The sequence below is a fragment of the Heloderma suspectum genome, chromosome 5, assembly GCF_057233095.1.
Source record: "Heloderma suspectum isolate Gila_16-S chromosome 5, 16-S_ref, whole genome shotgun sequence".
Classification (NCBI taxonomy): domain Eukaryota; kingdom Metazoa; phylum Chordata; class Lepidosauria; order Squamata; family Helodermatidae; genus Heloderma; species Heloderma suspectum.
In genome coordinates, this window is record NC_139462.1 from 10,057,621 (window position 1) to 10,081,055 (window position 23,435).

Here is a 23,435-nt window from a genome sequence, read left to right on the forward strand (position 1 = left end):
GAGTTGCAGGCCAAAACATCTGGAGGGTCACAGGTTGCCCACCCCTGATTCAGACCTCAGGGTAGGGGTGCAGAACCTCAGACCCAATCCGGGGACCCAATCCAGCCCTGTGGGGTTCCCCAGAGGACCATGCTGCCTTCCTTGGCCCACATCCCTTTTCTTCAGATCACCAATTGTTAGGTGTTTTCCCGGCTCTTGTGCAGTTTTTCCCAGATTCTAAAACATTGAACTGCCTCTCTGGCTCCGTTGCTGACAGCAGGAAGAGCTTTAAGCTACAATATGCCAATATTTTGACCCTGCCCCTTTTGTCCTTGGCCCCGCCCCTTTTGTCCTTGGTCCTGCCCACCATTGAAATGTGCCCCCCCCACAGCTTCTCCAAAATGGAATTCAGCCCCTGGCTGAAAGAGGAACCTCAGAGCATGGGTTCTATTGATGTCCAGAGGAGAGAATGAAGAAATCTCTGGCCCAATTCAAATATTCAGGCTGCAGGAACCTGTCTCATGGTGAGGAGTCACAAGCAGGCCCTAGGCCACACCCTTGTGGTGCCATGCAAAGGACGTGTTATGTGAGGCAGATCAGCATTGTTTGGTTAGGCTCATGTACTGGTTAGGAAGGCATGCCTGAGACATGATGGAGGTGCATATAATGATGCATAGGGATGGTGGAGAATTCCGCCACGGATTTCAGTGAGGCTGAATGCACTGGCATTCAGCCCCCCGAAATCTGTGGTGGAAAGGCCTGCCCCCCCGCGGACCCCCCCCGGGACGAGACTTACCTGGGGCAGATGTTCCGGACGGCGGCGGCTCCAGCGGCAGCTTCGGCGGCGGCGGCTGGTCTTCTGATTGGCTGCCGCCGCCGCCATTTGCAGTCTGGTCTTTCTTTTTTTTTTTTTTTACATAGACATGATAGGCTACGTAAAGACTTACGTAGCCTATCACGTCTGGGTAAAAAACCCAACAAAACATGTATGCAAATGGCGGTAGTTCACCGTCTTAGTCTACGTAAATATTTACGTAGACTATTACGGCGAAAATAAAGGGGAACACAAATAGCATAGTGGGTGCTATTTGTGTTCCTTTTGGATTCGTCGTTTTAGCCTACGTAAATATTTACGTAGACTAAGATGGCGAAAAAAAAGGAACGCAAATGGGCATACACGTTTTTTTTTAAACCCAGACGTGATAGGCTACGTAAATATTTATGTAGCCTATCACGGTTGAATACAGGGACGCAAATGGCAGCGGCTATGGCCGCTGCCATTTGCATCCCTGCTACCCAGTGGCCGGATGTCCGGCTGCTGGCGGAGCCGGCTGGCGGCTCCACAGAATCCCCGCGGAGCCGGCCGGGCAGGACTCCGGGGGGAGGGACGGAGTGCCTCCCCCCCATCGAGGATTCCGAGGGGAGGGACGGAGCGCCTCCCCCCGCACCGCGAAGCAGATCCGCGAAACGGTAAGTGACTTTCGTACACCCCTAAGATGCATGGTGTGGAGAACGTGGACTGGGATAATTTTTCCTCCCTCTCCCATAATACTAGAACCCAATCATCCCATGAAGCTGATTGGCAAGAGATTTAGGATAGAGAAAAGAAAGAGATTCAGGAGAGGCAAAAGGAAGGACTTCTTCACACGCAGCACAGTATTAAACTATGGAATTCACTGCTACAAGACGTAGTGATGGCCACCAATTTGGATGGCTTTAAAAGGGGGTTGGACAAATTCCTGGATGACAGGGCTTTGTTGTCCAGTCATTCAGTCATGTCCGACTCTTCGTGACCCCATGGACCAGAGCACACCAGGCCTTCCTGTCCTGCGCTCTCTCCCGGAGTGTGCTCAAGTCCATATTCATTGCATCGGTGATGCTATCTAGCCATCTCATCCTCTGCTGGCCCCTTCTCCTTTTGCCTTCAATCTTTCCCAACATCAGGGTCTTTTCCAGGGAGTTTTCTCTTCGCATTAGGTGGCCAAAATATTTGAGCTTCACCTTCAGTATCTGTCCTTCCAATGAGCACTCAGGGTTGATTTCCTTTAGGATGGACTGATTTGACCTCCTTGTAGTCCAGGGGACTCGTAAGAGTCTTCTCCAGCACCACAGTTCGAAAGCATCGATTCTTCGGTGCTCAGCCTTCCTTATAGTCCAGCTCTCACAGCCATATGTTGCTACTGGGAAAACCATAGCTTGATTATACGGACCTTTGTTGGCAAGGTGATGTCTCTGCTTCTTACTATGCTGTCTAGGTTTGCCATAGCTTTCCTCCCAAGGAGCAAGCGTCTTTTAATTTCCGTCTGCGGTGATCTTGGAGCCCAAGAAAGTAAAATCTGTCACTGCTTCCATTTCTTCCCCTTCTATATGCTAGGAAGTGATAGGGCCAGATGCCATGATCTTCGTTTTTTTAATGTTGAGTTTCAAACCAGCTTTTGCACTCTCTTCTTTCACTTTAGATCCTCTTCGCTTTTTGCCATTAGGGTGGCGTATCTGCATATCTGAGGTTGTTGATAATTCTCCCGGCAATTTTAATTCCGACCTGTGATTAATTCAACCCGGCGTTTCTCATGATGCATATAAATAAAATAAGCAGGGTGACAATATACAGCCTTGTCGTACTCCTTTCCCAATTTTGAACCGATCGGTTGTTCCATGTCTGGTTCTTACTGTTGCTTCTTGACCCTCGTACAGGTTTATCAGGAGACAGGTAAGGTGGTCTGGTACTCTCATCTCTTTAAGAATTTGCCAGAGTTTGTTGTGATCCACACAATCAAAGGCTTTAGTGTAGTCAATGAAGCAGAAATAGACGTTTTTCTGGAATTCCCTTGCTTTCTCCATGATCCAGCGAATGTTGGCGATTTGATCTCTAGTTCCTCTGCCTCTTCGAAACCCAGCTTGTACTTCCGGTAGTTCTCGGTTCGCATACTGCTGAAGCCTAGCTTGTAGGATTTGAGCATCACCTTGCTGGCATGTGAAATGAGCACAATTGTGCGGTAGTTTGAACACTCTTTGGCGTTGCCCTTCTTTAGAATTGGAATGTAAACTGACCTTTTCCAGTCTTGTGGCCACTGTTGAGTGTTCCAAATTTGTTGGCATATTGAGTGCAGCACTTGAACAGCATCATCTTTTAGGATTTTAAATAGCTCAGCTGGAAGACTGTCATCTCCGCTAGCTTTGTTGTTAGTAATGCTTCCTAAGGCCCACTTGACTTCACTTTCTAGGATGTCTGGCTCAAGTTCAGTGACTGCACTATCATGGCTATCAAGGACATTCAGATCTTTCCTGTATAGTTCTTCTGTGCATTCTTTCCACCTCTTCTTAATCTCATCTGCTTCTGTTAGGTCCCTGCCTTCTTTGTCCTTTATCATGCCCATCTTTGCACAAAACGTTCCCTTGAGATCTCCAATTTTCTTGAAGAGATCTCTAGTCTTTCCCATTCTGTTGTTTTCCTCGATTTCTTTGCATTGTTCATTTAAGAAGGCCTTCTTGTCTCTCCTTGCTATTCTCTGGAACTCTGCATTCAGTTGGATAGATCTTCCCCTTTCTCCCTTGCTTTTCGCTTCCCTTCTTTCCTCAGCTACTTGTAAAGCCTCATCACTTTGCTTTCTTGCATTTCTTTTTCTTTGGGATGGATTGAGTTGCTGCCTCCTGAACAATGTTATGGACCTCCATCCATAGTTCCTCAGGCACTCTGTCTATCAGGTCTAATCCCTGATATCTATTCCTCACCTCCACTGTATATTTATAAGGGATATGATTTAGGTCATACCTGAATGGTTTAGTGGTTTTCCCTATGTTCTTCAATTTAAGCCATAATTTTGCAAGAAGAAGCTCATGATCTGAGCCACAGTCAGCTCCAGGTCTTGTTTTTACTGACTGTATACAGCTTCTGCATCTTTGGCTGCAAAGGACATAATCAATCTGGTTTCAATATTGACCATCTGGTGATGTCCATGTGTAGAGTCGCCTCTTGTGCTGTTGGAAAAGAGTGTTTGCTATGATCAGTGTGTTCTCTTGGCAAAACTCTATTAGCCTTTGTCCTGCTTCATTTTGTACACTAAGGCCATGCTTGCCTGTTATCCCGGTGATTTCTTGACTTCCTACTTTAGCATTCCAATCCCCTATGATGAAGAGGACATCTTTTTTTGGTGTTACTTCTAGAAGCTGTTGTAGGTCTTCATAGAACTGATCAACCTCAGCTTCTTCAGCATCAGTGCTTGGGGCATAGACTTGAATTACTGTGATGTTGAATGGTTTGCCTTGGATTCATACTGAGATCATTCTGTCATTTTTGAGATTGTACCCCAGTTCTGCTTTTCCCACCCTTTTGTTGACTATGAGTGCTACTCCATTTCTTCTAAGGGATTCTTGCCCACAGTGGTAGATATAATGGTCACCTGAATTCAATTTGTCCATGCTTGTCCATTTTAGTTCGCTGATTCCCAAGATGTCGATGTTCAATCTTGCCATCTCATGTTGGACCACCTCCAGCTTACCTTGATTCATTGATCTGACATTCCAGGTTCCTAAACAATATTGTTCTTTACAGCATCGGATTTTCTTTTCACCACCAGACACATCCACAGCTGAGTGTCCTTTCGGGTTTGGCCCAGCCGCTTGATTCTTTCTGGCGCTACTTGGAAATTCCCTCTGCTCTTCCCCAGTAGTATATTGGACACCTTCCGACCTGAGGGGCTCATCTTCTGGCATCATATCTTTTAGCCTTGTGATATGTTCCATGAGGTTTTCTTGGCAAGAATACTGGAGTGGGTTGCCATTTCCTTCTCCAGTGGACCACATTTTGTCAGAACTCTCCACCATGACCTGTTCGTCTTGGGTGGCCCTGCACGGCATAGCTGTGGCTAATAGTCTTGATGGCTCCATGCTACCTCCAGTATCAGAGGCAGAATTCCGATGTACACTGGTTGCTGGGGAACGTGGGTGGGAGGGTGGTGTTGCACTCATGTACTGCTTGTGGGTTCCCAGTTGACAGCTGGTTGGCCACTGTGTGAACAGAGTGCTGGACTAGATGGACCCTTGGCCCGATCCAGCATGGCTCTTCTTATGTTCTCATGTTGAATTGGCTGCCCATGTGAAAACTTGCATTCATGCAAACTCTGTGAGGACTGGTCAGATTGCATTGCTCCAATATGTACAGCAACAGCCAGAGAAAATAAAGTGCAGTCTCTGAGTTTCTGAAATCTAGTAGTGTTAGGAAAGATGGTACTACTTGCTGGAAAAAAAGCAACAGAAGGCTGGAGGAAGGATGAGGTAATTCTACAGTCCACAGAAGCTACGCTTTGCACCTAATCACAGTAAACAGCATACATGTAGACTTAGCAGGTGGTTGCCGGCCATATGTTGCCGGCTAAAATTGTATTCTTGTGATTGTGAATATAGCTGAGTATGCCGAAGAGCTCTCTTCTCATGTCTGACGTCCGCTGTCTTTAAGAGCAGAAGAGCAGAACAGATGGACAAGGTTTTCTTCAAAACCAGAGTGAAATCCCTTGAATAGTCATGCCAAAGTGGTCCCAAAGCAAAGAACCTTATGGAGTTTTAGCAGGCTAGGTGTGTGAAAGAAAGGCATTGCATGATGGCTTCATTCTGGTCCATCAAGAAAGCATCAGCAATCCACCAGAGGTTTGGTATAGTGCTGGGATGTGAACTGCTCAGAGAGCTTCGGCTATTGGGCAGTATAGAAATGAATAAACAAATGTGTGGCCCTCCTGAAGTTTTGGACTGCAGCTCCCATCAGTCTCAGTCAGCATCACCATGGCCACCAGAGTTGCAGTCCAACACATCTGGAGAGCATGAAGCTGAATTCTGGATTAGAGTGTTGAGCTAGGATTGGGAAGATCCTGGTTCAAAGCTCCTCTTAGGTTTGAAGCTCCCTGGATAGCCTACAGTTAGCTGATCTCTCTCAGCCTAACCTACCTCACAGGGTTGTTGTGAGGATACATTGAGCAGGGTGAGAACCTTGTATGCTGCCTTGAGCAAAGGGCAGAAGTATATGTACGTAATGTTTATGTATGTGTGTATGTATTTAATTTATTACATTTCTATACCTCCCCCTACCCGAAGCTCTCTGGGTGGTTTACAAAAGTTAAAACATTAAAATACAACATACAAAGTTTAAAAGCCATTTACATAAAAGCACACAGACAATATACATGAACAACATATAATTAAAAACAACTTTGAACTAAAAACAGCTTAACAAAAAATCCAACAATGAAAACAACACAGTTTAAAAACAACACAGTTTAATAACAGTACACAAGAGTCAGCAAAAGGAACACGAATTCTCAAAAGGGAAGGCCTGCCGGAATAAGAGAGTCTTTAATCCCCGCTTAAAGACCTTCAATGTGGTCAGCAGGCGCATTTCGGACACTCCACAACGGAGGGGTGGTGGAGGAAACGGTCCTCTGGTGTGTGGCTGCCAGTCTCGCATTAGGCAGCCGCAGCAGAGAGCCCTCAGAGGACCTGAGGTGGCAGGCTGGGACTCAGGGGAGAAGGCGCTCCCCAAGGTTCCTTGGACCTAGTCCCCGTAAGGCCTTAAAGGTCAGGACCGGCACTTTATATTTTGCTCGGAAACAAATCGGCAGCCATTGTAAAGATTTTAAAACCAGTGTAATATGGTCTCCACGGGATGTCCGAGAGACCAACCTGGCTGCCGTATTTTGTACCAGTTAGAGTTTCCGAACTCAATATACAGGCAGCCCCCAGTACAGCGCATTACAGAAATCAAGGTTACCAGCGCGTGCACCACCGTTTCCAGGTCCACATGTTCTAGGAATGGGTGTAGCTGGCATATCAGCCAAAGTTGATAACAGGCACTTCTCACCATTGCCTCCACCTGGGGTGCCAGGATCAGGGTTGGGTCAAGAAGCACCCCCAAGCTATGAACTTGCTCCTTCAGGGGGAGTGCAACCCCATCCAGAACTGGTTAACATACCTTAATACCTGAATTAGGACCCTTCACGATGAGCACCTCTGTCTTGCCTGGATTCAATTTCAGCTCTCCTCTCTCTCCGTTCTCTCATCCAGCCCATTACCGACTTCAGGCAGTCATTTAGAGGAATCATACCTTCCTTGGATAGCAATGTCAAGGAGAAATAGATTTGGGTGTCATCAGCTTTCTGCTGGTCTTTATTGTGGTTTATTGATTTTTACTGCTGTTTTATGCTGTCTCTTATAGACATTGATATTTTATGGTGATTTTGTTTTATGAAATATTGTGATTTTATGCCTATGTGATGGAAGCTGCCTTTTGAGGGCTTGGCCCTATAAGGCGGCCAATAAATAATCAATTCTTTGTCTTTGAGTGTTGCTTTGTTGAAAACATACACATTTGCTTGACTTGCATAATCCAGATGATATAAATTGAGTTTCTGCAATGCAGAAACCATTAACCCTTAAATTAACCCTTATGTTAACTGCCCAGATGAAACACCCTGTTCTAGTCACTTTCAGGATGCTGTCTGCTATCAGGATATCTGCCTCTGAGGCCATGATTGACTGTCTTGATTGTGACAACAGCAATATGGAAACAATAACTTTTCTTGCTCTTCTGGCTCTTATATGAGATCTCTTGGTTGGAAGAAGTTTGTAGAAAGTGATAAATTAAGAGATAATCTATGGAGAAAGAATACAATTGAAAATAATCAAATAGATTGATGCAGCACCATGTTAAACATGGTTACTCAGACGTAAGGCCCTCTGATTTTAATAGGACTTGCTCCTGTTGAAATCACAGGATTGCAGTCTTAATCTGTTTAAAGTTAAACTGAAGATACGTACTTTTTGGCATGATCTACAACACAAATCAGCAAATTCATTAGCTAATTCAAAGCCATTTACAGACGCCAGCTAATTCATTCATGATGACATCAGTTCCTTCGACCTGACCCCTCAAGAATGTTAACACAACAAACCAGTGGGAAAATGAAGAGATGGATGGTACAATGGAGATAACAGGGGTGGGATTGAAACAGTAAAGCGATGGCAATAGAAATGGATCAAGAACTTCAGTCTGCAAATCCTTGGAAGAATGTAAGACGATAAAGATGGCAGATTAACAAACAAGAGGGACTTCAAGAAGAAGATGGTGATGGAGATATCTTCCATAGCTGTCCAAAGTGTTTGGGGGCACATTTCTCAAAAAGGCATCCAAAACACTTGGGAGGGTTTCATTGTTCTGCTACAAAATTCTATCTTTCTATCTGAGGAACTCTATTGAAAGACTCACTCAAGACAAATGTAGCTCTGCATCCTAATGTGATTTTGAGAAACTGGAGCAGAAAATCTGAGAAATGTGGCACAGCATGGGGAGAGAGGGGTATGAAGGCATATCAAGACAGCCACAGCACCTGATCCATTGGGAGTTGACCCTTTTTCAGGTGCCCCCTGCACATGTCAGGAAGTTCTTTGCCGAAATCAGTATTTTAACATTCTGCTTTTTCCGTGATTCCCTTTCCCCCTCCCTCTCCTACTAGGGTTGGCTCCAGACTTCGTCATGCTTAGAGCAGACCCATTTAAATCAATGGGACTTACATTAGTCGCGACTAACTTGTCTCACTCATTTCAGTGGGTCTATTCTAAGCATAACCAAGTCTGGATCCAACCCAGAGGTTTTTTTATGTGGTCTCTTCTTGTTGGGGCCAAACTAAGAGGGCTTCCTGACTGGACAGTTTTAGCTCTACAGGTGCTTTTCTACCTTGAACTACATCCCAAATTATAATGGAGAGGCTATACGCTGCAGGGAGAATAGTGCTTTCTTTGTCATGCAGATCCCATTATGTTCCATCCACAAAGCGGGTGTGACATAGCTGGTTTGGTTGTAAATGTCCCCTTTCCCAGACCCCAGGTGTTCTTTACCCCAGGCATACCCCAAACCAGCAGTCACTTCTGTGTATACCTCTGTACACGTTACCTGGTGTGGTGCTCAATAGCAAAATATTGCTCTGTGTCCGTTAATCCCCCGCCCCCAAACCCTGCAGTTAGTGCTTGAGACGTGATGGTGGGAGCCATGTTAGTTTAACAGTGTCATATCCCCATTCATGTGTGAAGCAGGAGGGAGGGTGGGTGGGAAGTTTGCTGTTATTAACATCGAAAGGGGTGCTTGGGTTAGAGAAGCTGAACCTTCCCTCTCTCCTGCCCTACCTCCCATGGTTCATTGCCTGAGGCATAAGAACACAAGACGCTCTGAGCTTAGGTGGTCATGTGCCCTATTTTACAGAGCACAGTCCTGTCTTTGGAGGGCTGACAGTGAACAGCCCTCTATTTGAAATTGCCCATCAGTTGGTCCAGTCTGAAGTTTCCCATCAGTTTTTCTCCCTCTCTCATAATACTAGAACCTGGGGTCATCCTATGAAGCTGATTGGTGGGAGATTCAGGGCAGATCAAAGGAAGGGCTTCTTCACACAGCGCATAGTTAACCTAGGGAATTCGCTATCACAAGATGTAGTGCTGGCCACCACTTTGAATGTCTTTAAAAGGGGATTGGACAGATTCATGGAGGAGAAGGCCATCAATGGCTACTAGTCCTGATGACTCTATGCTTACCTCCAGTATCAGAGGCAGTGTGCCTATGTACACCAGTTGCTGGGGAACATGGGCAGGAGGCTGCTGTTGGACTCATGTGCTGCTTGTGGGTTTCCCATAGGCAGCTTAAGAACATAAGAACATACGAAGAGCCCTGCTGGTTCAGACCAATGGACCATCTAGTCCAGCATTCTGTTCACACAGTGGCCAACCAGCTGTCAACCAGGAACCCACAAACAGGACACGAGTGCAACAGCACCCTTCTGCCCATGTTCCCCAGCAACTGATGTACCTAGAGATACTGCCTCAGGTACTGGAGGTAGCACAGCTTGTTGGCCTCTGTGTGAACAGAATGCTGGACTAGATGGACCCTTGGTCTGATCCAGCAGGGCTTTTCTCATGTTCTTATCAACCATTAGCACCTGGGCAGTCTTCCTCACTGTGGTGAGATGTACCGTTGTCCCATTTAAGTGATATTAATTCTTTCTACATTTGCAATTATACATATAAATGAACATGTGCACATTTCATGCAAAGCTCTATTCTCTTTTGTCCTCCTTTTTGGTGACGCGTTTCCTCTTTTTGGGGGCAATGCAAGTGGCCACCTTAACCAGGTCTGGCATCGTGTTTCTAATGGTGCCCAGACAGATACTTGTGGGGAGCCAACCACCAAGGCATGGAGGCAACAGCCTGACTTCCTGTTTTGACTTCAAGGCCAATAGCGGGGCAGTTTTCTCCCAACCTACTTCACTTCCGGTATCAGAGCCACCTTGGTGGAAAAAATAAGTTTGGGCAATAGGACTCAGGAAGGAAAGGTGGGGGAGAAGAGCTCAGGGAGACGAGCATCACCTACACACACAGTTTTTGATGCTAACATGAGACTGCCACCAGTACTGGGGTGCCTGTGTGTCCTGTTTTACAGAGGACTGCTCTCTATTTGAAGGTGTCCTCTGTTAGAAGGGCTGTCCAGTCCAAGTCCAGTTTAAAGATCAGGAACCCTCAGAAGGAAGAGCTGGACCTTGAAGTTGTCCATCCACAGTTAACACCTGGACAGCCAACTGAGGAAGGCACACAGGTCACATGGTCACAGGCACCCACAGTAGAGTGAGTTGTACTGTGTTTCTATTTAAATTATAACAATTATCTCTAAATTTTCATCTATATGTAGAAACTAGTATATGCAAATTGGCATCTTCTTTTGCCCTCTTTTTGGGTGATTCACAAGTGGCCACCCCCCCCCCCCAGTGGTGCAGCTAGGAGACCCTGGACTTAATGGTTTTACAGGGGTGGGGTGGGGTCTCCTTTAGGTGGCTGGGTGTGTTATTTCAGTTGTGAAGCCCTCAACTAGCATCTCTCTCTCTCTCTCTCTCTCTCCACCATGCTTTAAAACTGCTTCTACATCCCTGAGGTGTTGGAACCACAACAAAAACAAGACTGTTTGCCAAACCTGATTAAAACCTGATTAAAACAACAACAACAACTCTGAGCATGTGCAGTTTTGCATTTTAGATTCACATGAATAATATTTAACATCATGACTACAGGAATACAGTGGAGTTTGCTTCTGTTGCCCTGGTGCCCTCATCAACTGACACTTACTAGGTGGTCATTTGCCCCCCTGGGCTGTGGGACCCTGGACTTTGGCCCCAAGTTCCAGCCCTAGGGGCACCACTGCCACCACCTGCTCTACTGTGCATATCCTGTAAATTTATTTATTTATTTTATTTATTTATTGCATTTATATCCCACCTTGTTTCCTCTTGCAAGGAACTCAAGGCAGCTTACATTATCCTCCTCCTCTCCCTTTTATCCTCACAACAACAACCCTGTGAGGTAGGCTGGGCTGAGAGTCTGTGACTGGCCCAAAGTCACCCAGGGAGCTTCCATGGCCTAGTGGGGGCTAGAACCCGGATCTCCCGGCTCCCAGTCCAACACTCTCGCTACTACACCACGCTGGCTCTCATGTAGATAAACGAACATGGTTGCCATTCTCACAACTAGACTGGCCATTTTGTGAGTGCTTTAAATGTGGTCTAGTGACTGGGACTAGGAAAAGCTGGGTTCAAATCCCCAGTCATCAATGGAGCTCACTGGATGACCACAGGCCAATCACTTTCTCAGCCTAACCTACCTTGCGGAGCTGTTGTTAGAATAAAAGACTGGGGAAGAGAACTATGTATGCCTGCACTATGGTATTTGCAGGAAGGCTAGGTGGACTAAATACACATCTGTACCTGATTCATGCACCCCCCCCCCCAATGCTGTTAGACGCCCTGAGCATTCAGTACAGGAAAATGCTGAAAATCCTTCCACCATCCGAAGAGTTGGGCAACTGTGGCTCTCCAGATGTTCTCACCCACAACTTCCATCAGCTCTAGTCAGCATAGCCAATGACCAGGGCTGCTTCAGAGTTGTAGGCCCAAACATCTGGAGGGCCACAAGCTGCCCATCTAGGTGTTGTTCACATAGCACTCTATCCATGGGAGCAGCCCAGCCTGACACCAGCGCGTCAGTAAGGGAAAATGGAGGCTACAACTCTGAGGCAGCCCTGGCTGTTGAAAGTGGTGCGACTGAGATTGCAGCTGTTTCTGGCTGGGCCGCCCCTTTTGCTTCATTTGGAAACTGGCACAGAGTTTTGTTCGCTGGAGCTGCGAGGGGGCAATAATCACAGCCCTGCCTGTGTGACAGAGTTGACAAAATGATTTTGGGAAAGAAAAGAAAACCCGGGATGCAATTTCCTCTTTGTTTTCCTTGCAGCCGTGACTGAAGCAGAGCTGTAAACACACCAAGGCAAAATTAAGTCATCACCTTTAATGGCAGTCTTAAACTTGGACATTCTTCCAAGAAGTATGCTCCATAATCACACTCCCAATGGCAGCTTATTTATTCCTGATAAACATAAGCTCTTTCATTTCAACACTTCACTTTGATCATATTTTATGTAAGGTGCCAGGCAGTCTCCATTACATTCTTGGGCTTACTTTGGGATCCAATTATAATGGTTTTATACTATACACACACACACACACACACACACACACACTGTTATGGAGTATTCAGTTCAAAGCTCCATTAACCATTAGCAGCTACAGCGAGAAATGGATGAGTTGGTTTCCCCCTTAGTTTTCCATTATTATCGTGTAATTTCCCTCTGCCCAGGGTCACACTCCTCCTTAATTTCAGTTTAACGTTCATTCCGGCAAAGGAAGGTCTTCTTCGGGAGCAATCCTATGACACTGTCTAGTGGGCCATAGGATATGCTCTAGTCAGGAACCGACCTTGGAGCCCGTGCTCCGAGGTCGGTTCCCAGAAATCCGAGCTCACCCCTCATCTGTGCTGCCTCCGAGGAAGTGCAGAGAAGCCCTGTCCTCCACACTCGGAAGACGAGCGCGGAGCGACTGAAAAGGGGCAGGGCTTGGGGCGTTCTGGGGTGGGGAGAGTGGAGCTGTGTGTATGACACATCCTATGTGTCATACGACAGCTTCCTCTCCCCCTGGTTGGCCCCCTGCTGCTAGACAGCTGAAAACGGCTGTATAGAGAAAAAGAGCAAGGCAGGGGAGACGCGGAGGGAACGATCCCCCGTGCCTCTCCTGCCTTGCTTTGGATAGGCAGTTGTCTCCGAGGTCGGAGGCGACCGTCTATCTACTTAGGATTGTGCCCTTAAAGTAATATGATACAGACGGCTGTTGTGTTGTTAGTCTGATTCATGCACCTTGACACACTACAAAGCTAAACCAGTTTAGAGTTCATTGTAACTTGTCAGGAAGGTACTTACATTTTTTTTAAGTGGGGTGTGGGTGGAAGGAAATGCTACACAGTGGTATGGTGGTAAATTTAGAAATGCAGATGCTCATCATGACAGAGCCCATAACCATGCCACCAAGCAGAGACCAAAGATTCAAGCAGCTTTGTTGATCCATATCAACAAACCAGTTCTAGCAGTTTTCATCTCCACCAGGGGCAGGTCTTTTGTGATGCTAATGGGTCTTAATTGCCCATTCCAGAGCAAGCCCTGGCAAAATACTTAGTATTACAAGAGAGAACAACACATTGTTGCTGGGAAAATTCATTCCCCCCAGCTTCTGTGAGGATTGCAGCTAAGCTCAGAAGGAACAAAGAAGTCTGGGGTGGTGGCGGCGGGTGATGTCAGCATCCCTTCTAATCAAAAAGTGCTGGGGCGTCCTCCCTGTGAGCCCAGGCTCTGCTATACCACCACCCATGATGGTTACAAGGTCAGGCTGGATATGAGGCAAACCATGAGATAAAGAACTTGGAATGTTGCCCCAGCAATAGTCTAGAGTCAACTATGAGCTTAGGTAGTCCTGCATAGGGATGTTGGAGGAATCCATTTGTGGAGAGGAGCACGATGAGCTTTCTTTGTCTCAGCCCCCTGGACTTTGGTCCATTTTCTGCTAACTGGCCTGATTTGGCTGCAATTCACACAAATTATCTCTGCAATGTGCACAGATTTGCATAATTTGAGCAAATCTCACCAAGCAAGCGGCAATTTGTGCAAATTATGCAAATCTGCGCAAATCTCACCCACAATTTGTCCAAATTTCTATTTGCACAAATTGCGGCTTGACAAAAAAAAAATCCACAAAAGGCCCCAGAGTTCAGGGGAAGTCCCCGTCTTGGCTCGCAAATGCAAGCTGAGTTGAGTGGGCAGTGGAAGGCCGTCGAGCCCCAAAAGGGCTGGATTTCCAAGCGATGGACATTCCTAGTCCTGCAATAAGGTAGGTGGTTCAAATTCTAACCCACCTGAGGGAAAGTGCTTGGCCTTAAAGAGGCAATGTCTCTTCCTGGAGGTATTGGGTTCTGTGGGCCAGTGTTGATGTACCATTTTATGAACTTTAGAAACCTTTAATATTTTACTTTTTATTTTAGAAACTCTCTAGTGCCGCATAAGCCCTTCCCATGGCATGATCTAGACATACTTTTAATCTGGCAGAGAGTTAGAATCTTTTGGTGGTTAGCCACCAATGACAGTTTGTGTCCGCTGATGTATTCCCAAGTGACATCTCAGAATGCACCACAACACATCCTGTGCCTAAAACAAAATCCCCTCCGTTCTTGGACTGGTTGTGGCACAGTGGATATTTGCATTTCAGAGTTGAGGGCTGACACGTTGGCAAGGGGGCCGCGAGAGGGAAGCCAGCATAACCACAGGCTGTTCCATCTGTGAACAAACAGTTGAAATTGCCAGACAAACAGTGTTAAGCTGGACCTTACTTGAATTCCCTGCATGCCCAATATCTAGGAGAAATTCCATCATTTATGAACAATCCCAAGTAATAAAAGCAGTATAAGCAGCTATGATCTTTGCTCATTTCACTCCCAAGACTCTTGGGACTACTTTGTTTTTATAGGCTGGGGTCACCAATGTGGCATCCATAGGCACTGTTTTGGGCATCTGCCAGGCTGTTGGTGCTCCTGATTTGTATTTGATTTAAGATTTTTGAAATTATATATATTTTTAAAATTTGGGGGTTGGGATGCTACCCACCAGCGCCATCTTTATTTGAATTCAAAAGAATGGTTTTGCGTTTTTGAGATCAGACCTCCAACTCTGCCTTGTATTTTAGCTCTTGGGCAAGTTACTTTCCTTTTAGCCTCACTACTTTGCCTTCTGTGAAATTAGTATTTTTGTGATCAACAATGCCCACCATGGTAGCCATTTTATGAATGGGCAAGCCCCCATGGCAAACCTTTGGTGAGAGTGCCCGCAACACTCTCAAAAGTCTGTATCTGCCTAATCACCCAAACGGGTTGGGGACTCCTGCTCTAGGGTGTGACTTGGGGGTGTGACTTGAGAAGCAAGTCCCCTCATGGCAGCCATTTTGTGACAGTGCCAATAGCACTCTATCAACATTCCAAATATGCCCATCGACCCAAAAATGTTGGGACCCGTGAGTTCTAGGGATGGCCAGCATTCATACTCTCAGAGGCTGCTACGTCTTCCCTTTTGTTGTCTCCTCCACTGTCAAAATTTAGACTATAGGCTCCTTGGGTGAGGGATCTCTCTAGATAGTGATGTCAAAGCACAACATACATCAATTATTTACAGAGCATTACGATATAATGACACATCGTATGTGACTCTGAAAGGTGGCCGAGGATTAAATAAAACAAATTACTTATGTACATAAATACATAAATATTGAGCAAGTTTGATTTGGTGCAGGACTCAGTGGCATGTTGCTTATAAGATTCAGGGATTTAGTGAGAAACTCCATAGCCGAAGGCTTTGGAGCCTGAGGCTAATGACCTACCAGGGATGACGTGTGCTCAAGCCCTCCTTGGTCTCATCTGGGATAAAGGAGGGCCCCCTTGTTCTGTGGGGCTGGCAGACATAGCACAGGGGTAGAGGTGTTTTGCCAAGAGGCCAAGGTTCTTTTCAGGATTCAGAAGCAACACACACATGCACAGGTGGATAGAAGTTTAAGGAGTTTATCAAAGAGCAGGCAAAATGATAACATACGATACCAGTACTGAGCAAAATAGCTAAGCTTCCTTCTCCTTTCTGTTGTTGGGAGCTCCATATAAACAGCAATGGAGAGACCCCAGGTGAATGGCCGGCATGCAACACCTCCGTGGTTCAGGTCTGTGCTGAAGCTCAGCCTGAGTGATGCTCTGCAGTAGGGTTGTCAGAGAATTTCTCCACGAATCTCGGGGAGGCTGAATACCAGTGCATTCAGCCCCCCGAAATTGGTGGAGAAACGGTCTGCCACCCTCCGCCCTCCCCAGGACGGGACTTACCTTGCTCGAATGTCCCTGGCGGTGGTGGTGGCGGTGGTTCGGCGGCAGTGGTGGCAGTTCGGCAGCGGCGGCGGCGGTTCGGCGGCGGCGGCGGCCGGTCTTCCTACCGGCTGCCGCTGCCGCCATTTCCAAGTAAAAAAACAAACAAACAAATGGGATAGGCTACGTAAAGATTTACGTAGCCTATCACAGCTAGATTTTTAAAAAACACCGTGATAGGCTACGTAAATCTTTACGTGGCCTATCACGGCTGACTTTGAAAGAAAAAAAAAAGTGCGTACACAAATTTGTGTACGCACTTTTTTTTTTAAAAGTCAGCCGTGATAGGCTATGTAAACATTTACGTAGCCTATCATGGCTGACTGCAGGGACGCAAATGGCGGCTACGGCCGCCGCCATTTGCGTCCCGGCAGGAGACGCGGTTTCGCGGCCGGAGGGACGGGGCGCCTCCCCCCCGGCCAGAATTTTGGCAGGGAGGGACGGGGCGCCTCCCCCCCCAACCAGAATTTCGGGGGGAGGGACGGAGTGCATCCCCCCCACCGCGAAGCAAGCTTCAGGATCAGGTAAGGGACTTTCGTCCATCCCTACTCTGGAGAGACTTATATACCTAAGATCTCCTTTGGCTGTGTGCAGTTTAGGACAGTAAATTCATCACATCTTGTGGTGGTCTGAGTTTTAGGTCTCATGATGTTTATACATTCCTGTACCATCCAAGCTAGAGACAAGTGGACAGCAGCCAGTATAAGAAATGCAGAGATCCTCCTGTATTCCAAGGCTGTGTCTTTCTAAGCAAGCAGCTAACCTTGAACGACAAAGAACAGTCAGGCCAAAAGGCTTGACAACCCTTAAGGGGACCTGATTCTTAAGGCTGTTCAGGAGATTCAGGCACGGAAGGCATAGTTTGTGCCGTGTAACCCTAACTCCTTGAGAGACAAGTGTCTTCCGGTGCATTTTCCTCTAAAAGAGGACACACTTTCCATACAGAAGGTCCCAGATTTTTCCCCAGGCAGGGTTCAAAAAATTCCATTTGAGATGTTAGAAAGCTGCTGTCAGTTAGTGTAGTAGACAGCACTGAGTTAGGCCAGGGGAGGGGAACCTCAGGTTGTGGGCCAAATCGGCACTCTAGGGCTCCCCAGAAGGCCATGCCTCTTCCCCTGGCCCCACCCCTTTTCTCCAGCCACCAATTGTTTGGCAGTTTCCCAGCTTTTGTGCAGTTTTTCCCCATTCTAAAAGGTTGAAATGCTTCTCCTAAGCCTTAGTGACCTGCAGTAAGAGTTTTACGCTACACTCTGTGGCTATGTTTCTGTATTTTTGCCCCACCCGTTTGCTTTTGGCACTGCCCCCTTTATCTGCAGCTCTGCCCACTATTGGAATGCAGCCCCCAAGAGCTTCTCTGAAATTAAATCCGGCCCTTGGGCCAAAAGACATTCCCCACTCCTGAGTTAAACAGACCAATGGTCTGGCTTGGTATCGGTTGGCTTAATATAAAGCTTCTGGATTGGCCAGGCATGGTATGAATAATATTGGGAGTGTGACCTTCTCCCTTTGGCTGGTCCACACAGCAGGACCTTTTGCTTGCTGCATTTCAGCCCCCAGCCCAGGAACATTGGCTTAGAAAACCAACACTCCATGTCTGGATTTGGGCATCTTGTTCCTTTGAGATCAGTGACATGATGGTACATGTTGCAGGCACGCATCCTGACAGTTCCCATAGCCACACCCCCAAGGAGAGTCCAAAATTGCAGGCAGCTCTGTTGATACATATCAACAAACCAGTTCTAGGAGTTTTCACCTGATAGGGACAGGTCTTTCGTCAAGCCAATGGGTCTTAATTGCCCATTCAAACCAAGCCATCCCCAAATACTTTGCATTACAACAGGGAACAAATATATTGTTGCTGGGAAAATTCATCCCCCCCCCCCGCCCGCTTCTGTGAGAATTGCACAAAGCTCAGAGGGAGCGGGGGCGTGGGGTGAGGAGGGTGGCAGGTGACATCAGCGTCCCTGGTAATAACAAAGCTCCACACCACTGTATGAAATAGCGCGGAAATCATTTAGCAGGGCTGAATAAAAATGCCCCCACAAAATTCAAACCCCATTTGTAGGTGGAGAATTGGGGGACATTTAATGATTTTGAGGGCAGCAGGTAAAATCCACCTAATATTCTGGTCTTAACAAATTCATTATGTTGGTGGTTTCTTTTTCTTTTTCTTTTAATCTTTTTCTTTTTCTTTTTAGTGGAGGTCAATGGGAAAGGCTGTCATTTTCCTCTCTAGAAACTTCCTTGGAATAACATTATGTCATGATGTTGCATCCTTCCAGAAGAATTGTCAGGGACAAAATGGCCATCGCCACCCAGCGATTCTGCGGTGCTGTCACCTGGACAGCAGCAAACAATGTTTAAAAGGAGGAAAAATGAAAATGTCACAGCTGTGGCAGCTACAACAGGTAAGTTCATGCCTGAATCTTTCTGCAATTTCCCCCCCATCTCAAACTCACCTCCATTTTGACACCCCATTTGTTCTTGTGCCCCACTACTTTCAAGCCAATACTTCTCAGCAGAGAACTTTTGGCTAAGTTTAATTCTTGTTCATTTTTTGAAAGAGCTAAATCAGGGTCAAACTACATGTTACATAAATTGTGTAGCGTGTAGCTGCGGCTGATCTTTTTCTTTTACTCTAGAGTAAGTGCAGATGGCCTTGATTCACTGATAGGGGAGGATTACCCCCCCCCATGCACACAGACAATTTCCCCTTAAATCCCCCCCCCGGTTTTTTTTTTTAAATGTCTTCCATTGATGTCAATGGAGACTTTTTTTCTTTTTTTAAAAACCTCTGTGAGGGACGATTTGGGGGAAAATGGTGTGTGTAAGCGCAAATCCTCCCCTGCCTATGTACAGTGGTCTTGATATGAATTGTGGCCATGTGCATTTACTCTAGGGTAAAACAATGAGGATAAGCCTCAGCTATGCACTACACAATTAATGTAATGTGTAGTTTGACCCACAGTTACTGCCGAGGAAAACTCAAAATGCATCATTCAATCAATTTATTTTTATTTATTATTGCATTTATATCCCGCCTTTTTTCCTCTTGCAAGGAACCCAAGGCGGCTTACATGCTCCCCCTCCCCTCCATTCTATCCTCATTACAACCCTGTGAGGTAGGTTGGGCTGAGAGTGTGTGACTGGCCCAAAGTCACCCAGTGAGCTTCCATGGCTGAGTGGGGACTAGAACCCAGATCTCCCAGCTCCCAGTTCAACACTCTTGCCACTACACCACACTGGCTCTCAACCATTCTCTGTGCATCTCTGAGGCCTCCTTTGTGCATTTGTGCATCTTGTGCTCTCCCATTTTTCCTTCTCTCATTTTAGGTATATGCTCCCTCCCCCATAGTCCTGACAATTTTCTACTATTAACAATAATTTCAAGAAAATCTGCAATTAAATTCTCCCAGGTCGTTGTTTGGAATAATAAGTTATCCCAGGACAGGTAAGCAAGTATGCAAAATAGCCAATTAATTTCGGGCTCCAGTGCTAAAAATGGGAATTACAATTAAGCATCTTTTTTCTTTCCTCTTTGAGCATGGCTAGTAGGCATAGTCATTATTTTATGAGCACAATGGTTGTCTCCCTGTTTTTGTGGAAATGTGAAAAATTAAACCAGAGTCTCTGTGCAATTAGATTCTGAAGAGATCTAGCTTTGGAATAACTTTCAACAAGCTGTCATCCCCCCCCCCCTTCTGGTTCTTTCACAGGATTGAGCTGTTCACACACTTCAATCAGGTTGCTAAAACACTGAATTTTACAATGTTGATTTCCTGCCTCTCTGTCTCTCCCCCCCCCCCCCAGTTTGCAAAGCCTTTTGATGAATACCGGTAGTTTACTGTCACTCTTCTGTTTAAATTCTAAAGATAAAATGGGGTGGGCGGGGGAGGGATATGTGTTCAGGGATATATGTTCAAAGCATGTGGATTTTTTTTTGATGGATCTGGCCATAATATTTTTCTCTTACGCAATGCAGAAAACATCTGCTTTACATCAGAACATGTAATTTCTGCTCTTACACAATGCTCTGGTTGAAGAGTTGAGTACTTTAGCCCTTTCTATAGTTAGAACATAACCAAGGGCTTGGAAAGGAGGGGTTGAAATTATGCCTTAATAAAAACCATTAGTAGTGAGGTGTGAGGATAAATAGTTCAGATTATATCAGCTTCCCTTCTAGTATGGTGTTTGGAGCAATAAAAATGGTCCTCAAACATATTTTGAACTAGAATCATAGAATCATAGAATAGTAGGGTTGGAAGGGGCCTACAAGACCATTGAGTCCAACCAATGCAGGAATCCAAGTCAGAGCATCCCCGACAGATGGCTGTCCAGCCTCGTCTTGCATGCCTCCAGTGTGGGAGAGCCCACCACCTCCCTGGGTAATTGGTTCCATTGTTGTATTGCTCTAACGGTCAGGAAGTTTTTCCTGATGTTCAGCCGGAATCGGCTTCCTGGAACTTGAGCCCATTATTCCATGTCCTGCACTCTGGGATGATGGAGAAGAGATGCTGGCCTTCCTCTCTGTGACAACCTTTCAAGTACTTGAAGAGCACTATCATATCTCCCCTCAGTCTTTTCTTCTCAAGGCTAAACATGCCCAGTTCTTTCAGTCTCTCCTCAAAGGGATTTGTTTCCAGGCCCCTGATCATCTTTGTTGCCCTCCTCTGAACCCGCTCCAGCTTGTCTGCATCTCATCTGGACACAGTACTCCAGATGAGGCCTAACCAGTGCTGAGTAGAGGGGGACTAGTACTTCCTGGGATTTGGAAGCTATGCTTCTAATAATGCAGCCCAAAAGAGCATTTGCCTTTTTTGCAGCCACATCCCATTGTTGGCTCATATTCAGCTTGTGATCGACAACAATTCCAAGATCCTTCTCGCTTGTAGTGTTGTTGAGCCATGTATTCCCCATCTTGTAACTGTGCATTTGGTTTCTTTTTCCTAGGTGCAGAACTTGGCATTTATCCCTATTAAATTTCACTCTGCTGTTTTCTGCCCAGCGCTCCAGTCTCTCAAGAGCAACTAGAGCAAATGAAATAAAGAACACACAACCCTATATTATTCAGTGCTTAATATTAAGAAAATCCAGGTTCCTGTCACAGTCTGGTTCAGCCTGCCTGAACTGGGTGCATTCCAGATGTGTTGCTTTGCAACATCCACCATTCCCATCCTGTATGGCCAATGATGACTGTCAGTGATGGGAATTGCAGTCCAATGCATATGGGGGGCACCAGCTTGGTGAAGGCTGATGTATGCAAAGTTCTCTGTACACTCAAAGGGATGTATATTATTAAGAATAAGTCATGCCTAGATACAGCTCCAGTTGAGGGAATCCCTCCCTCCAGCTACCAACAGCCAGTGCTGAGGCCACCACAAGAAAAGAAGCCACAGGCCTTCCATCACGCTTAGATCTTAGCAAATTAGAAAAGGAACTGAGAATAAAACTGCCAATATCACACTGCCCTTATACCAATCTATGGTGTGACCACACTTGGAATACTGTGTACAGTTCTGGTCACCACACCTAAAAATAGGATATTGTAGAGCTGGTAGAAGTGCAGAAAAGGGCAACTTAAATGATCAGGGGGCTGGAGCATCTCCCGTATGAGGGAAGGTAACAACATCTGGGATTGTTTAGCTTGGAAAAAAGGAGGATAAGGGGTAGGGATGTTGGAGAATTCCTCCACGGACTCTAGTAAGGCCGGATTCTTTAGAATCTGGCCCCCCGGAGTCTGTGGCAGAATGGAGCAATCCCCTCTGCCACCCCGTGGAATCCCCCTGGGACAGACCTACCTGGCAGTGGTGGCGGATGTGGTGGCGTGGATTGTCTTCTGGCCGCTGCCGGGCTGCTGCGGCCACAAATGGCGGCTGTCGTAGCAGCCGCCATTTGCGTCCCTGCATTGGGCTGTGATAGGCTACATAAATACTAGCCTATCACGGCAAAGAGCAGGGGTGCAAATGGTGTAATGGGCGCCATTTGCGCCTCTGCTCTTTGCCGTGAAAGGCTACATAAATACTTATGTAGCCTATCACGGTCTAAGGCACGGATGCAAATGGCGGCTGGCATAGCAGCCACCATTTGTGTCTGCGGCTCCGCGGCTTTGCCACAGAGCGGAGCTGGCCAGGGAGGATTCCGGGGGGGGGGGCAGATCCCCCCCCCCGTGGAGGCCCTGGACCAGAACTGGGTGACTAATCTGCCCATCCTTAGTAAGGGGAGACATGATAGAGGTCTACAGAATCATGCATTGTGAGTAGAATGTGGATAGGGAGATATTTTTCTCCCTCATACATAAAACTAGAACCTGAGGTCCTGTCATGCAGCTGATTGGTGGGAGATTCAGACAAATAAAAAGAAGGTCTTCTTCACACAGTGCAGAGTTGAACTAGGGAATTCGCTACCACAAGATATAGTGATGACTACCAACTTGGATGGCTTTAAAAGGGGGTTGGGCAAATTCCTGGAGGAAAAGGCTATCAATGGCTACTAGTCTTGATGGCTATGTGCTACCTCCAGTACCAGAGCCAGTGAGCCTATGTACACCAGTTGCTGGGGAACATGGGTAGGAGGGTGCTGTTGTGCTCATGCCCTGTTTGTGGGTTCCTGGTTGACAGCTGGCTGGGCACTGTGTGAACAGAATGCTGGACTAGATGGGCCCTTGGTCTGATCCAGCATGGCTCGTCTTATGTTCTTATCTACTTCCATGACCTGCCGATCTTTGTAGCCAGGAACTACTGCCTGAGTTTGTTTATTCCTCTTCCCTCCCAATCCCTTTTCCTTTTGTGTTGTGCCTTCTAATTGTAAGCCTACGGGCAGGTACTGTGTTTCATGACTGAGCTTTGTGAGCCACTCTGGGGGCCTTGTTTTGGTTGAAGAGCTGGTAAAGATTTTTCAATTAAATCCATAGTTCTTGCTATCCCCCAGTGCTACTCTCTCTCATCTTTCAAGTCTCGCTGCAAGGCTGGTTTTTTCTGCAAATCATTTACTGAGCCACCCTGCCTGACCTTCTCCACTGACATGTGACTCTCCTCCATCCCATCAGCATGGCTGAGGTGACTATCTTCAGCCCATTCTAACACAGAGAGACTAATGATGCATGTTTAGACAGA